This window comes from Equus przewalskii, chromosome 17 (genome assembly GCF_037783145.1).
Source record: "Equus przewalskii isolate Varuska chromosome 17, EquPr2, whole genome shotgun sequence".
Classification (NCBI taxonomy): domain Eukaryota; kingdom Metazoa; phylum Chordata; class Mammalia; order Perissodactyla; family Equidae; genus Equus; species Equus przewalskii.
Window position 1 is genome coordinate 79,668,284 of NC_091847.1, and position 15,480 is coordinate 79,683,763.

General features: G+C 47.5%; 1 protein-coding gene and 1 long non-coding RNA gene across 4 annotated transcripts in view; one reads left to right on the forward strand and one right to left on the reverse strand.

The window, feature by feature from the left end:
• CMKLR2 (chemerin chemokine-like receptor 2) overlaps positions 1–4,273 on the reverse strand; it is a 43,592-nt gene extending 39,319 nt beyond the window's left edge. Inside the window, exon 1 of one of the 3 annotated variants that reach the window (XM_008528695.2) lies at positions 3,521–4,273. The gene's annotated coding sequence lies outside the window, so the exon portion shown is untranslated. The remainder of the gene's footprint in view (positions 1–3,520) is intronic. The other 2 variants (XM_008528696.2, XM_070580885.1) reach the window with 2 other exon arrangements.
• A 1,353-nt stretch (positions 4,274–5,626) lies between these two features.
• LOC139076687 (uncharacterized) lies at positions 5,627–8,307 on the forward strand. Its single transcript, XR_011528575.1, has 2 exons — positions 5,627–5,937; positions 7,342–8,307. It is a non-coding gene; the product is annotated as an uncharacterized lncRNA (long non-coding RNA).
• The last annotated feature ends 7,173 nt before the right edge of the window (positions 8,308–15,480 follow it).

A 15,480-nucleotide genomic window follows, 5' to 3' on the forward strand; every position in this document is an offset into this window, starting at 1 on the left:
CAGGGGCAGGTGGCCTCTTGGTTAACGATAAACAGGCCCCCTTCCCCCCAAAATATGGAAAATAGCAGACTTCCAAATAACTAACAGATTTCCAACTTCTGTCTCCCTTTGCGTGAAGATAGAGGCGAAAACAAACAATAAAATAACACAAAATCCCAGCCATTCAGAAAGCGCTCACACACCTTGGTTATTTGACTTGATGGATCTGTTTGTCACAAACCAGGTCCCTGTTTGCACTTGTGCTGGGGGGCGGCTGTGTGTGTTTCCCACACCCAAGGCCACACGGGCCAGTGGATGTGTTTGCTGCGGGGTGTGGGGGTGGGGGAGCCAAGGAGACCAAGGCTGGACGTTTGGTTCCCCCCTGGGTCAGTCTGCTTCACAGAGAAACTTCCACGGGCAAAGCCAGGCCCCGTCTGACCCTTGCCCTTCCACCCCCTAATTAACCACCTGAACAACATCCTCATTTGGCTGAACGGAGGACTCATCCTTTCCAGCAGAAAGCTGCGCCTGGATCACGTGTACTGTGTTCCTCCTGACTCCCTTCTCTTTAACGATGAGGAGTATTTGCATCTTATTTGAGTATCAACGGAATAATCAGAGCATACTCTGATCACTGAAGAAGATGAAAAAATAGTCTGAAGAAAAGACTCTCCCAACCTTTATTAGGTACCAACTGCACGTGCTGGGCGCCCACCACGTGCCCCACGCTGTGGACGATTTAACAAGCAGAGGTTTAAAAAAGGGAGGAGATGGAGGTGCTGGGAGGAGCTGAGTCCATCACGTTATTTCAGAGGAAAGGAAACTGAGGCGCTAGTTTGCTCTGCTTCAGCTGTGGAACAGGCGGGAGGCGGGGTTGGGACCGCAGCTCTGGGCGACAGGAAAAATCGAGTAGCAAGCGTGACGAGCTTGTGTGACCACAGATGCAAGGTGTGTGTGGAGACGGTCCAGTTTAAGAGAAGGCTGTTAGTAATCTTCATTTAATTAGTTATGTCTTTCCCACCTTTTAAATTTTTATATCATCAATGTTTATTGTGGTCTTGGCTTTTACGACTTTCATTAGAAGTTTTATGAGGCAAAAACCTTTATTAGAGTTAATGTCACTGAAGAAACCAGGTGAATGAGAACCAAAGAGCACCTGCCAGATTGAAGGGTCTTTTTGTAGTTTATGTGAAAATTGAGACCGGAAGAAAAAAATAGATAGGAATTAGCAACATTATAAAGTTTTTCAATAATAAAAGTAACGGGCTACTAGAAAAAGTTTGGGTGAAAAAGAAGGAATAGATCACCTGAGGGGGTCCAGCATATGCTGCTGTGGCGCAAAAGTTACTGTGAGCAGAAGGCGTTTGAGGTCTCAGGAGAACGTAGCTTCATAAGTCCCCTCCCTGGGAGCAACCGCAAGACTGACACTTCACCACCGGAGACGGGGAGTCTCCAACCACACCTTAGCAGATGTTGTCACGTACCGCCCATCTACTCTCCTAAGCGCTTATTTATCTCTAAAAGGTCATTTGTCTTCCCATAAGTGGCCTTTTTCCTCCTTACTTTCCTCTATTAAGACAGTATACAAGGATCAAATTCTTTTTGTTTTGAGGAAGATTGGCTCTGAGCTAACATCTGTTGCCAATCTTCCTCTTTTTGCTTGAGGAAGATTGTTGCTGAGCCAAATCCATGCCAATCTTCCTCTATTTTATGTGGGATGCCACCACAGCATGGCTTCACAAGTGGTGCCAGGTCTGCACCTGGGATCTGAACCTGAGAACCCCAGGCCACCAAAGTGGAGCTCATGAACATAACCACTACTCCACCAGGCTGGCCCCCCAAATTCTAACCATCCCTTTGAGTCACATTTTTCTGTGAATTCCCCTATGTACCTTAATAACATATGCGATTAAATTTTGTGGGTTTTTTTGCTAATCTGTCACTTGTCAGGTAATTTGCAGGCCCTCAGCAACTGAACCTAAGAGAGTAGATGAAAAGTTTTTCTTCTTGACAAACCACCAGCTTAACACAACTATTTTCAATTTTGCATAATTTCTTCAATTCTTTTCACCTGCATTTATTTTTTACATAATTATAATCATTGTTAACTTTATAACATGAGCACCCATCCATGATGCTTCATAACCCTCCAAATTTTGACTTCCTAATGACTGCAAAATATTTCATTGAGATGATATATAAGAAGTTCCTTACCTAGCCTCCTACTGTTGGATATTTAGATTGCTTCTGGCTTTTTAAAATTATAAATAATTTGGAAAAAAAATCTTTGAGCATAAAGCTTTTCTCCTTTTAAAGTTTCTTCTGAAGGCTAGCTCCATGTGCTGTGGCCCTGGAAAGGGGATTATTGGGTTAAACACATAGGTCAGGGATGTTGCTTCCCATGACAATTCGTTGTAAGGTAACATAAAAATGCATGACATTCTTTTATAAAGTAAAGGACTTCAGTGTCAGGTAAAATCACAAATAAAGGCCATGAAAAACTTAAAAACCATTCAGTGTCTGGAAGACGTGCCAACACGAGGAGAATCATTCAGTAAGAGGAATTACTTGAAGAGGGTAATTTGAGACCCGGAGAAACGTCCCTGGGCCTTTTTTTCTGCAGAACAAACAAACAAAACATTGATGGATTTAATTTAGCAACAAGTTAGTGGAAACTTGGGCGAATGAGTTTGTTTTAAGTGAAAAGGGCCAATTTAAGAGAGTAATTGCTGATGAAAGTTCTGTTATCAAAGCCTCATCTGGTTTTCATTAGCTTTCTTTTGGAGGGAAGAATAAAGTATTAGACAAAAAGCCATTGGTGCTGACAGTTGTCTGACCACCAAGGGACCACCGGGCAGGCGCAGCCCTCTCCCAGCTCCTTCCCTGCGTCTAGCCACGGTCCTTCCTTAGGCGAGCCCGAGGCCAATTATTCCAACAGGTCTTGGGTGTGAGATTTCAGACATGCAGCACAGCAAAGAAACGTTCCTTTTGAAGAACCACAAGCTCTTCATCTTAAAAAGCAAGGGAAAAAACAACCAATCCCATTGCTACTCAATTTAGAGCTTTCCCTACCTTGTACTGGAAGGAGGGAGAACTCAGTTTTCCTCTTAGAGAGCAGCTGTCTCCTACTGGGTTTCTCTGCAGTGGGCTTTCCATAAGGACTTTGACTAGTCCTGTCACAGCTACTTAAACCCACATTTGTGCGCTGTAATTTTCTAGGTAAAAGCTGAGGAAGTTACTGAACGTCCTTCTCTGCCCTCCTTCCCTCCGTCCTTCCCCCGCAGCCTCATCATCTTCCAGGATTTTACATCAATCAGCAGCTGCAGCGAACCCTGTTGTGATCTTCCCTGGAAACTGCTGGCAGGACCCAAAACAAGAATCTGCACATGGAGCATTTCCACAAACGATCTGGAGTCTTTTTCCCCTTTTACCAGCGGGTGGTTAGTCCGGCTACTGTTTTGTAAACACGTCATTAGCAGGAATCCTCCCCAGGTCAGCTGCAAACGTGTGGTGGGAGGAAAACAAACAGGGAGGCACTTACCGCGGTGGGTCCTGTGCGGGGAGAGACGCTGCGGTGGTGCCCAGGCGTGACCCGCTCCGGAATGAGCCGGAGGGTGGTTCTCCGAGCGGCTGCGTGGCGCACTCCTCGCCCAGCCTCCTCTTTGGCTCTTATCTGGCTTTTGACATGACACTGAGGAGGAGAAGGATGTTGGGTTTCGCTTGCATGTGGTTCTGCACTCCCCGCCCCCTCCATAAAAGTTCATCGTGTGCTGCGGGAGACAGCCAGCCGCGAGGACGCCGCACAGATTGGTGCTGGACTCAGTGTGCACACGGGGCACTGACGTTTGTTTTCTGAACGGAGAGTGTTGCTATTGGCTGCGGGTAACACGGGCTGAAAAGGAGCGATGGAGGGGGCTCCAGTCCCTCCTTTGTTGGGGTGGGCTTTTGTTTATGAAAAGTCAACTTAAATTTCCCCCCAAGAGGGAATGGAGAGGACGTTAGAACGTTAGAGGAGAGCCCCGGAGCACACAGCAGACGGTGGGACCCGTGAGAAGGATTCTACAGACCAGGAGTCCGTGTATTTCTGATAGCGAAGAATGAGAATCACATTAGTTATCATGTTTCCCGGCTCTGAGGAGGTTAAAGTCTTGACTTTTATCCCTCATCTCACCTGTGGTCCTGGCAGATGTGGACACAAGTGTGTACCTGAGGCCGGTCTCAGAACTCAGAAATTCAGGGGGTGAGAAGTGTGGAGGCTGAAGGGAGCAAGCCTTAATGTGGTTAGCTCTCCTCTGCAGAGACAACAACTCGATCTTTGTAAGGTCTGACGTCAGCCTGCCCTTAGGACGTTGGAAATTGAGCATTATCGGGTCCTAAAACATCGCTAGGCCGGCTAACGGGACGTCGTGGGGAGGAGCTGGAGGAGCACGCGGTTGGACGGCGGGAAGGGTCAGGGCAGCTGGCGGTGCCCCCAAACACATATCTGAAGCTTCAGACCTGCTTTGAGCTGATTATTTTTGAGAAACTGCAGACAGAAGCAGCTCTGGAGCCAGAGTAGAAGTCGCCCTTTTGAAAGGGAAATCCACGTTTATAAAGGCACTCTGCATGGGGGGGGGGGGGGGGGCGCTGTCCCAGGCCCTTTCTCCCCTGAGACTCACCCGCCCAGCAGGGCGCCTGTTTACCGACATTCCTAGCCTCAGCTTCCCGGAATTGCCTCCTCCCTGTCAGCCACAGACCCCTGTCCCTTTCCGGAGCTCCGGGCAGCCCATAATCCTCAATCTCCCGGCCGCCTTTGGAGTCTCATATCTTTGCGGGGCGCCTGGAGGCACATAACTAGAATTGCTTTTTTTCTCCTGTTCATCTGTCTGTGTTACAGGGGCGTCTGCACCAAGAACAAAGGGAGGTAGAGAAGAAATTATTTTTCCTCCCCTGCGAGACCAGGTCTAGAAAATCTAAAGCAGTGCCCCTCACTGGGGGGGCAGGGGGGGTGTGGCAGCATGTGGGAATAATCCTGGGGGGTGGACTGGAACCCTCGTTCAAACTACAGATGCCCCTCTGCCCTGTAAGATATCCGCTCTCCCACGTTTGCCCCCATCCCTTGATTCCACAGAAATAACCACTGTGAATCCTCGTGGCAGGTTTGTTTTTGGTGCTGCCTCAGCGTGCAGGAGGCTGTGGCAGGAGGCAGCAGGGGAGCTCCCGGCTGCAGACCCAGCTCTGTCGCCAGCTCCCGCTCCTCTGCATCAGCAACGTCAGTATCTACCGATAGTTACACGCTACTTTCCGGAATCGCATGAAAGCACAATTTCACCCACAAAAGACATTTTTGGGGAGAATTTCAGGAAGTTTTGGTTACTTTATGTGGTTTTGGGTTTGTTTTTTGGTGGCAGAACAGAAAGCATCAAGTAGCAAAGGACAGAGAAGGAAGACAAGAAATGACACTCAGCAAGCATTTACCATGTGCCAGGAAGGGGTCAAGCGCAGTTCACACTGCAGCCCAGGCGAGTGTAAGCATTTTTATTTTTACGTTTCAGCTACTGCCTAAAACAGCAGAGGCGAAACATATGCTTACTTAGCTTTGAAACTGGTCCAAAAAAATCAGGAACCGTAAATAAACTCTCTCGGCCAATGAGGCCTGTCGTTGGCTGTGCGCGTGAGGAGCCCGGCCGACATGGCAAGGTATGCCCTGTAGCTGGTCCGTGCTTCACAAGGAGTTGGAGCCGAAGTGCTCAGATGGGCTACAGATAACTTACTGCCGCCTGAGGGGCAACGGGGCACTGGCTACGCGGGAGGGTGGGAGCCTGGGAGCACTGTCAAGACAGCCTCTGTCGTCAGCTGCAGAGTGGGAGCTCAGAACCAGGCGTAGTGACTCCACGCCCCACGTGCTTAAGAGATTTCATCATTAGACTACCCGTCCCTCTGTGAGAAGAGATGTTTCCAGAATCGAGTGCATGGAAGGTAGGGGCAGGAACAACATTGGTCAGATAAAAGGATTTCAGGGCAGTTGGGCCATTTTCTGCATCACTGTGAGTTCTCAATCTGCCGTGCTTAGCGTGTCAAGGGTCTCTCGAGCGGGCGCGGCCTGTGAGCAGGTCAACACGGCAACAGGGCTCAGAGGAGCCGGTGCATGCTGCCTCCATCATATGGTTTTGGGAGCAGGCTGTGTCCCTCAAAATATCTTTTCTCCACTGATGCTTGAAGTTTCACTGTTAGAGAATCGTTCTTTTGAAGAGATTACATTTTAAAAGAGGAGCTTTGTATTATTCTAGTGAAGTTCTAATCCTCAGGATGGATCAGGTGATTTTAAGATGGTCATCCCCTCGCCCCACTCCAACCCCACCAGACAAAACTGGGGTGAGCAGCATGGCCTCCGTCTTGTGATGTGATCAGGGACACCCTTATCTCTTCCCTCCTGATCTGAGGTTAAAATGGCATACTTGCCCCCAACACCTGATGATAGGAATTTCAGAAATGGATATTTGGGAGAATGCAATTGGGTCATATTGATTGTTGTTAAGTTTTTTGCTGCTGTTTATTTAAAAAAAAAATCAGCTCAGAACATAATCACCGGAAAAGAGAGAATATTGCACAAATGAAGATTTTCTTATGAAAGAAGCTGATTTGTGAGAAATGGAAAGGCTTCCCTCTCTTCAATTTTTTCCCTCTTGCCCTCCAGGCCGACCCTGTCTCCCTGTGCCAGTGTCTCTCGGCCGCTTTCTTCAGGGTGGGCAGGCCAGGGTGACACTCTGGGCCAATAGTGGGTTGAATGGTGAGGCTGGAACCATGCAAAGTTTCCTGAGGTGCTGAAATAGACTCGCGGTCACAGATCCAGAGGCTCGGAGGTCACACGGGGCCATGCCAACCTGGCTGTACGGTGCGGGGGCGGGGGGGCGAGGGGGGCTGCTATTGCTGTTGTTGTTGCGGAAGATTGTCCCTGAGCTAACATCTGTGCCAGTCTTCCGATTTTTCCTTGAGGAAGATTTGCCCTGAGCTACGAGTCTCAGAAGGTCAGGGCCTGAAGCTTTTGAGGGCAGAGTGAGTGCTTCCCTCTCAGAAGACACCTGTGCCCTGCAGCTTTGTGGCTAATAGTTTCTCATGTGGGGGTGGGGGCACTGGCCGCAGTACCCTGAGTCTTGGAAGACGTATTTCCTCTGTTTGTAACCAAGGGAGGTAAATAATCTTTTAACTTATTGCCCTGGAAAGAGAATGTGGCTCGTCAGTGGTTAAATAGATCTGGTGTGTGTTACATAGTCAGCCGGCATCTGGTGACACCATCCTTGGTCCTGATTCAACAGAAAGGACGGCTCAGAGAATTGAGGCCGCTCCCAGCTATTACTCTAATTATGCTGCTTTTCTCGTTAGACTGCAGATTCCTGACATGATGTAAGCGTATCTGGATTTTCCTGAAATGTCACACTTTGGGAAAGAAAAAGGATCAGAGAAAAAAGCCTGTTTTCCTGACCTGTTTTCCGGGTTCGGTGACGACTTGCGTTTCTCATCAGGAGCACGGTGGCCTGGGGCGTCCTGCAGCTGTGGGTCTGTTTTGTCTGCACTGCTCAGTGTTTTCTAGAGCTTGAATTAATTTCTGTCATTTAAAAATCAGCAGGTCTTCCATAGCCATTTAGATTGTCGGCCTTTCATGAAAAAATTGCCAGATCTGGGTAACAATGGTCCTGCATCCCACGAGGAAACGGCTGGCGGAAGCTGAGCATGGCTGCTCCAGGCCCCGACCAGCTCCACACCTCTCTCCCGGCCCCCCACTCAGACTGCACCATCTGGACCCTCCGGGAATTTGCGCTCTCCACCCTCATGTCCGTTTCTAATTCTTTTCCTCTTGAGTTGTTTCACTTTAGGAAAATTGAGTACACAGAAAGATAAGTCATTGGGCAATCATTTTTATTGCTTAATAAATTTTAGGTTTGTTCATTTAAAAAGTATGAATCCTCTGTGTTTTCCTGGTGAAACCTGAATGCATTATAAACATGATTAAATTAACAAAACCACCTTTAACCAGCTGAACTACACAACAGTGCTGCCCAAAGTTGGTGTCCCGGGAGCCACCTGCCCGGTGCCGGTGGTAAGGGAGTCCCCTGCCCGTGGGGCCCTGAGGAGCAGCAGTGCAGCCGGAGCCCTTCTGCTTCTGTGATCTCGGTGCCAGTGATTCCAACAAGGGCGGCGATGAAATACTCCTCCCCTCAAAAAATCTTTTGTTGCCTTAAGTTCTAAAAAGATTGTTGTGACTACTATGCATTTTAGTTATATATATATTCATATATATATATCTAAAATTTATTTTTAAATAAATAATATGTTTTACATAAAAGTTAATTACTTATTTTAATTTTTGTTACTTATTCTTTAATAGACAACGTATCTTACATGGAAGTTAATTGAAAAAACTCCCAGTTATAGGGCTGCCCCAGTGCCACCTGTGGACTCAGTGATGCTTTCTTTTGAGATGAAGCTGGTAAAGGGTCCATGTCACTGGGGCAGGTTGTGTTTCCCACCGACATGCTGCACGTGCATCTCAACAACAGATCTGAACTACACACCATGGGATGGTCGTGGTCAAGAGTGAGAAACAGAACTGAAGGCATCTTGACTTCTTTGTTCCACGCCACCACTTGGAGTTTTTAGTTATCTTTAAAACATCCAATGGTGCAACCAACAGGGAGCTGCAAGGAGGACTATGTTTTGTTAGGCAAATGGGAATTTTAGTCCACAGACACACTTTTTTTTTTACTGAATTTGGATAATATTTTTTAAGTTGAAAATCATTTTTAAAAATTGTTTTAAAACGAAAGAGTGATTCAAAAAGTCAAAGCATTACAGCAATGAGGTGATTAACAGTGGCAAACATTGTACCTTCTGCGGGCATACCAGCTTTATTAAAAGTCGGTGATTAATTGCTGATGGGGGAGGAAAAGTAACTGTTTTGTTGGTCCATCTAAGTGGCGCCCCTGCGACAGACACAGGTTAACAGGAGAAAAGCCGGCAAACTCATTTAATACATTTTATGTGTCACGAGAGCCTGTGTTCATAAGGAAATGAAGACCCAAAAAAATGGTTAAAACTGAGCGTTTTCAGGCTGTGTTGGACGAAGAGTGGAGAGGCGTCGGAAAATGACATAGGACAAAGGGTGTGAGCTGAGGGGAGTGACCGGGGGAAACGGGGCAAGGCCTGTGGCCCGAGAGGACACCTGAGTGTCCCTCCATCCTGCGATAAGGATGCTCCTGTCCTCGGGTACCAGGAGGGCACCTCTCACATGAGCTCTTAGGACCTGCCTCAGGGGAGGCCAGAGAGCCCTGCCTGCACCTGCCGTTCCTCTGACTCCATCAGCTTAAGACCCACGACATGCAGGATGAGGTGCCACATTTTGGGGTAGCGTGTCCTGAGCCCTGTCACTGGACAATTATTTGCATAAAATATTATTGTATCAGACTGTAACCTAGGGATCAAGAGTCAAATTGTTAGCTATATATAAAAACTGCTGAAGAAATACTTGTTCGTTTTTCCTCCTTTTATACTATAAACACGTATTATTTATTTATTTTTCATTTTGTTTCCTGACATAATTACATAGACAAGTTCGGTAAATGAGAATTCTCACCATCTCGTCTTCTTTTTGTTTCATTTCATGATATTATTTAAAATAATCTGGTCATATTGAGGAAGGGGGGAGGGTGCTAAAAATTGATCTGCTCCAGGTGTCAGTGTACAGGTACACCGTTGCCATGACACACAGGGACTGAAAAGATAATGTAGGAGAGGAAAAACGTTTCCTCTGCCCTCTTATGTCCTGTTGCTAGGGCCTGTGAATTAAACTGACAAAATGACTAACAGGAGAAAAAGTGTATTTCTCATGCACACAGGAACTTCACAGGAAAGAAGGAAAAACGCAAAGAAGCCATTAGGCACCTGAGCTTATTCACCATTTCAACAAGGGGTAATAAATTGTGGAGAAACGGGGTGGTTGTGCTTCTCAGGGTGATATATTGTGGGAGGGTAACTAAGAAACGGATGGTAGACGAGGGTTATTTAGTAAGTGCTATGGTCTGAAAGTCTGTCTGTGTGCCCCTAAATTCATCTGTTAAATCCTAATTCCCAAAGGTGATGGTCTTGGGGGGGCCTTTGGGAGGTGATTAGGTCATGAGGTGGAGCCCTCATGAGTGGGGTTAGTGGTCTGATAAAAGAGGCCCAGAAGGTAGCCCCGTGGCACAGCAGTTAAGTTTGTGTACTCTGCTTTGGCAGCTCAGGGTTTGCTGGTTTGGATCCCAGGTGTGGACCTACGCATCATTTTCAAGCCATGCTGTGGCAGTGTCCCACATATAAAGTAGAGGAGGATTGGCAGCAGATGTTAGCTCAGGGCCAGTCTTCCTCAGCAAAAGAAAAAGAGGCCCAGAGACCTCCCTTGCCCCTTCCTCCTTGTGAGGACAGAGCGAGAAAGCACTGAATGTGAACCAGGAAGAGCTCCTTCCCCAGAACACGGCCATGCTGGCACCTTGCTCCTGGACTTGCAGCCTCCAGAACTGTGGGACACAAATTTCTGTGGTTTATCAGCCACCCAGTCTTCGGTGTTTTATTCCAGCAGCCTGAAGGGACTGAGACAGCGAGGTTTGTCTTGCAGACTCTGGTCAATGCCATCCCCAGTGACAAGAGTCCTTCTCCTTCTGGCACAGGAGAGGGAAACGCTTACCTTCACGAAGGGAAAGTGGTGTCCTGCTTTCAGGCAGAAAGAAGGGGCACAGAGTGCTCCTCCTGCGTCTGCTGTTTCTCGAGTGCCTTCAACTCAGGATAATCCTTGCACCAAGGGGCGTATTCTGGTGGCATATATTCATCCCTTCAGGCACCACATGAGCTCAGCAAGGTGTGTCTGCGTCCACTGGGTTTATTCTGTCGTGTTGGAGCTCGCTGTATTGAATTTTTTTTAATTTCTTTTTTTTTAAATTGTGGTAGAAAAACACACAACATAAAATTCATCATCTTAACCATTAGTAAGTATGCAGTTCAGTGGTTCAATATTCATACTGTCGTGAAACAGAACTCCAGAACTTTTCAATCTTCCAGATGTGCAACTCTACACCAATTAGATAAGATCTCCTGTTTTTGTACTGAATTTTTTTTTTAAAGATTTTATTTTTCCATTTTCTCCCCAAAGTCCCCGGGTACATAGTTATGTATGTTTCTAGTTGTGGGTCCTTCTAGTTGTGATATGTGGGATGCTGACTCGGCATGACCTGATGAGCGGCACCATGTCTGCACCCAGGATCCGAGCCGGCGAAACCCTGGGCTGCTGAGGCAGAGCCCGCAAACTTAACCACTCGGCCAGGGGGCCGGCCCCTGTACTGAATTTTTAAAGGGAGTTTCAACAGACAGGTTAGGCCCGGGAAGGGCCCCAGGCTGCCAGCAGCCAGAGGAAGGGCTTGAAAAGGTGAGGGTGCCGGCCCCACTGGGTGGTGTGGGTGGAAGGAGCAGGCAGCAGTCCCCGCAGGGGCACCTGGTCCCCTGGAGTCAGGCCCCGACCTCCACTGGTCGGCGAGGATGCTGGTGTCCTTGTCCCCGAGTGGGACCTGCCTGGGTGAGGCGGCAGTTGCCGGCTCTGATTCATTGCTCTGAGGTCAGCGCCTGCCGTCCACCTCTCACCCACCTGCTCAAAGGAACTTTTAAAATAAGAACTTTTCTCAATAAAAAAGTAGTATGCTTATCACAGAATATTCAGAAAATGCAAAAGAGCATAAAGTGACAACTAAAATCATCCTTAACTCCACTGTTTCGAGAAACCAAACCCTTGACATTTTGGCATATTTCTATATTTTAAAAATATTTATGTGTGATTAGGTTGTACTTGCAATTTTATAACGTGCCCTTATTGCTTCACCATGAGCATTTTCCCGTGACGTTTATACTATTCAAAAACATGCTTTTACTGACTGCCTAAAGCACATTCTACACATGTTCTCTAAGGCGTTTTAGAAAGCGGGGACTTCGAGGCCAGGGGAAGAACCCCCATGGGGTCTGCCGGGGTCAGTGTCAGCACGCCTGGACCAGGTCAGAACAACGGCCCCCACCAACGTCTCAGTCTCTGGAGAGGTCCCTCCTCTCACCAAGATGCCCCCAGAGACCACCAGGCTCATGAGATTCAAGGACATCTGGACAGCATGAATTTCAGCAAGTTACTTTTATCAGTTTATTTCTAAAATAGAAATCACCCTTGGTAGCTTCAGCAGTTAGACACAGAGGTTTAAATCCTAAGTTAGAAACTGGAACACAGACAGCACAGCTCATGTGATACCTACGTGTAAGATTTGAAGCGGTTTGGTTTCCGTGAAGAGAGGCTATCTCAGCTGGGAGCTGGGGACATGCGCACTCTCCGGGCTAGGGTGAGATGAGTGTCATGGAATGTGGAAGACAGTGCCAATGTGCATACCATACACAGAAGTGTATGCGTTTATTCCTGTCAAAATTATCAATATGTTCTTGCCTTTAATTTCATCCTCAATTTCAGCACTCAAGTACTCCTCATGCTGTCATTATGTCGTCATAAATGCCCTGAATAGCAAGTTTAGAGAGATAAAATTCTAACTTCTCTTAAAGAAACAATGTCCAAATATCCTTTCATTTGCGTTGCTTCACATGAAATGACTTCAAGTGTGGAATGTGTACATTATCCCTACATTCACCACTTCCACAATGTGAAGACACAGCAAGAAGACAGCCGTATATGAACCAGGACGCCAGACACCAAACCCGCAGGTGCCTTGATCTTGCACTTCCCAGCCTGCAGAACTATGAGAAAGAAATGTTTGTTAAGTCAAAAAAAAAAAGAAAGTGGGGACTTCGTTGTCATCCTGGGACACAAAACCTGCGGTGCTGTCAAACCTGACTTCAAAGCAATTCCTGGTCTGTCTTACGCTGGAATAAAGTATGATCAAGCTAGATCCCAAAGATAAGTACAGCCTAAGAAATATTAAAGTGACCATAAAACCCTAGCCAGGCTGCAATTTAGGAAAATAGAAACAGAATCTGGCATTATCTGTCAACAAACAGCTTAGAAAGCTTTTCCATAAAATTAAATAATTATGTGATGTGTTATCCACTACATTTGCAGCGGCATAATTACAATAATGAGACATGTTTAATATAATGAGACTCTATATTTCAAAAAATGTTAAGTCACGCCAAGCATGCTATTTGGTGCTGCCCAGCTATTAAACCATTTAATATTTTCCATTTAAATTTACGAGGTCCAGGAAGCACAGCGAGGAGAACTTTTTGCTGAATTATAAATATATTGAAGTGGAACAACGGACGCTTCTCTTGCATCCCGCGGGGCCAGTTAGCACCTGAGCCGCCAGGCTGCAGCCTCGGCTGGAGGCCGAGAGCCCCCTCCCACGGACACAAATTGATGGCTCTTTGATGCACAAGAAAAAGAGCATACTTAATATTTCTCTTTCTTTCCTGTCATTTCAGCTACCCAAACGTCACAATAAATGTCACACTTGGAAATTCATCTGGAAAGAACCCCAAATGATTACTGCACCAGTGCACATAAGGGTGGTAAATGCACAAAGCAGGACACTTGAGCCCAAACAGAAAATGGAAATGGCGCTGAAGCGACTACTGGGCAGGAGAAAAAAGCAGAGGCAGACTGATCAGAAGAAGGGCCAGTGCAGAGAAGGGCCTGGACACCCCACCCAGGGATGGGTCTTTCCTCTGTGGGGCAGAGGCCTTGGTTTGGGATGAGTCGATGTGTCAGAGGGAGGGCGAAGACCCACGTGCCGACGGCCGGATGGTGGGCTTCGCGAGAGCCTGGGTTCCAGCTCCTCTGCCCCCACAGGCTGGCTGAGCGACCTTGAGAGAGTTTCTGAAATTCTCCAAGCCCTGGCATTCTACCTGGAGAGTGGGGGTGCTGACATTATCGACATACTGTCTGTCGGTGTTGTTGTGAGGGGTCAGTAAGACAGCAGAGAAAGCACTGAAGAGTGAGGTCTCCATAAACGTTATGATTACTATGCCATGACTTGCCCGCGGTGCTTTCCAGGTAGACTATGGATTGGTAAGTGCTATTATTACCTTTTCTCCTTGGGGCAGGGACACAATTGCCTCCTCAAAATTCTTCCTTCTTTCTTAGCATCAGAACCACAGTTTTGTCTAGGACAGCGATGTGTCTGCGTCTCCAGCTTCCACGGATGCGGAGAAGGGTTGCTATGATTTATGTGGAAAACATTGGCTGGCCTTCAAGGAAAGCTGGCTCTGCCTTGGGGGGGTGTGCTGTGGAAGGTAGACACGATGGCTGAAGCTTCTGTAGCTCTTTTGGAACCATAAGGGAAGGAGAGAAGTTACAAGAATCTAGAATCCCCGAGATCTCAGCCCGGAAAGTCTCGAGGCTCTCAAGCAATGCCGACCCCCTTCTACCTCCAAACTCACTTTCTTGAGGGACACAGGCCTTTAGGTCCCCATTCCTTTGAGTTTGTTGTTGTTATCTGTTACCAGACCAAATTGTAACTCCCGTATATCACATGATGCAAAATCCCTGAAAAATAACCACGGCTTCATCATTCAAGGTAACATTATGGGAAAGTCTCAGTGTGGGAGGTAAACTGAGCAACTTGTTTTTGAAACAAACGGAAAACTTAACAGACTGAGAACCAACGTCCGGGTGTTGCTGTGAGGATGGAACGAGAAGCAAGTGCACGCGCAGACCTCCTGATATGGTCCCAGGTGGTGAGGACGGTTCATGGCAGCTCACCTTGAGTCCTCTCACCAAGGGAGACAGGCTGGAGAAAACCCGGCCTTGTCCTCAGAGGAGACACCAGGGACAGTCATTTTCATAGCTCACCAGCTGGATTGTTATTATTATTTTCCTGACCCCGTTGAGTGACAAACTCTCTACTCAGGAGGGTTTTGGCCCAGAAGCGGTTGGGAAGGCCGGGCCGGGAGAGTCAATGGGCCTGGGGAGGCTGGACGCACGCAGGAGCAGCTTCTACTAGGAGAGAGGGCTGGACAGCAGCTGGTACCCTCTGATGCCATGTTTCCGGGATGTGAGAGACATCCTAGTTTGTACCCGATCTGAGTTCTGAACCAATTGTGTCCTTGCTCGGTGTCCGGGCAGGAAGTCCCCTCAGACAGGTGTGGCTGCGCCCGGTCCTGCGAGCTCGGCTCAGCGTCTCCTGATTCTCCACCCAGATCTGCTGGTGAAACGACCAGGCTTCACAGTGAGGGACAGGAGTGAATTCAGCGGCTCGGTGTGAAGGTTTTGAGTGGTGGGAACATCTAAAAGGACCTTCACCTCAAACTGAGGGGATCAGTGTGACCACGGGTGACCGAAACTTTCGGACGAATGCCACTGCCAGAAACCCTGAGAGAAGTCAGAGTTTGCGTGCCAAGGAGAACTTTTTTTTTTTTGAGGAAGATTAACCCTGAGCTAACATCTGCCACCAATTCTCCTCTTTTTGCTGAGGAAGACTGGCCCTAACCTAACATCTGTGCCCATCTTCCTCT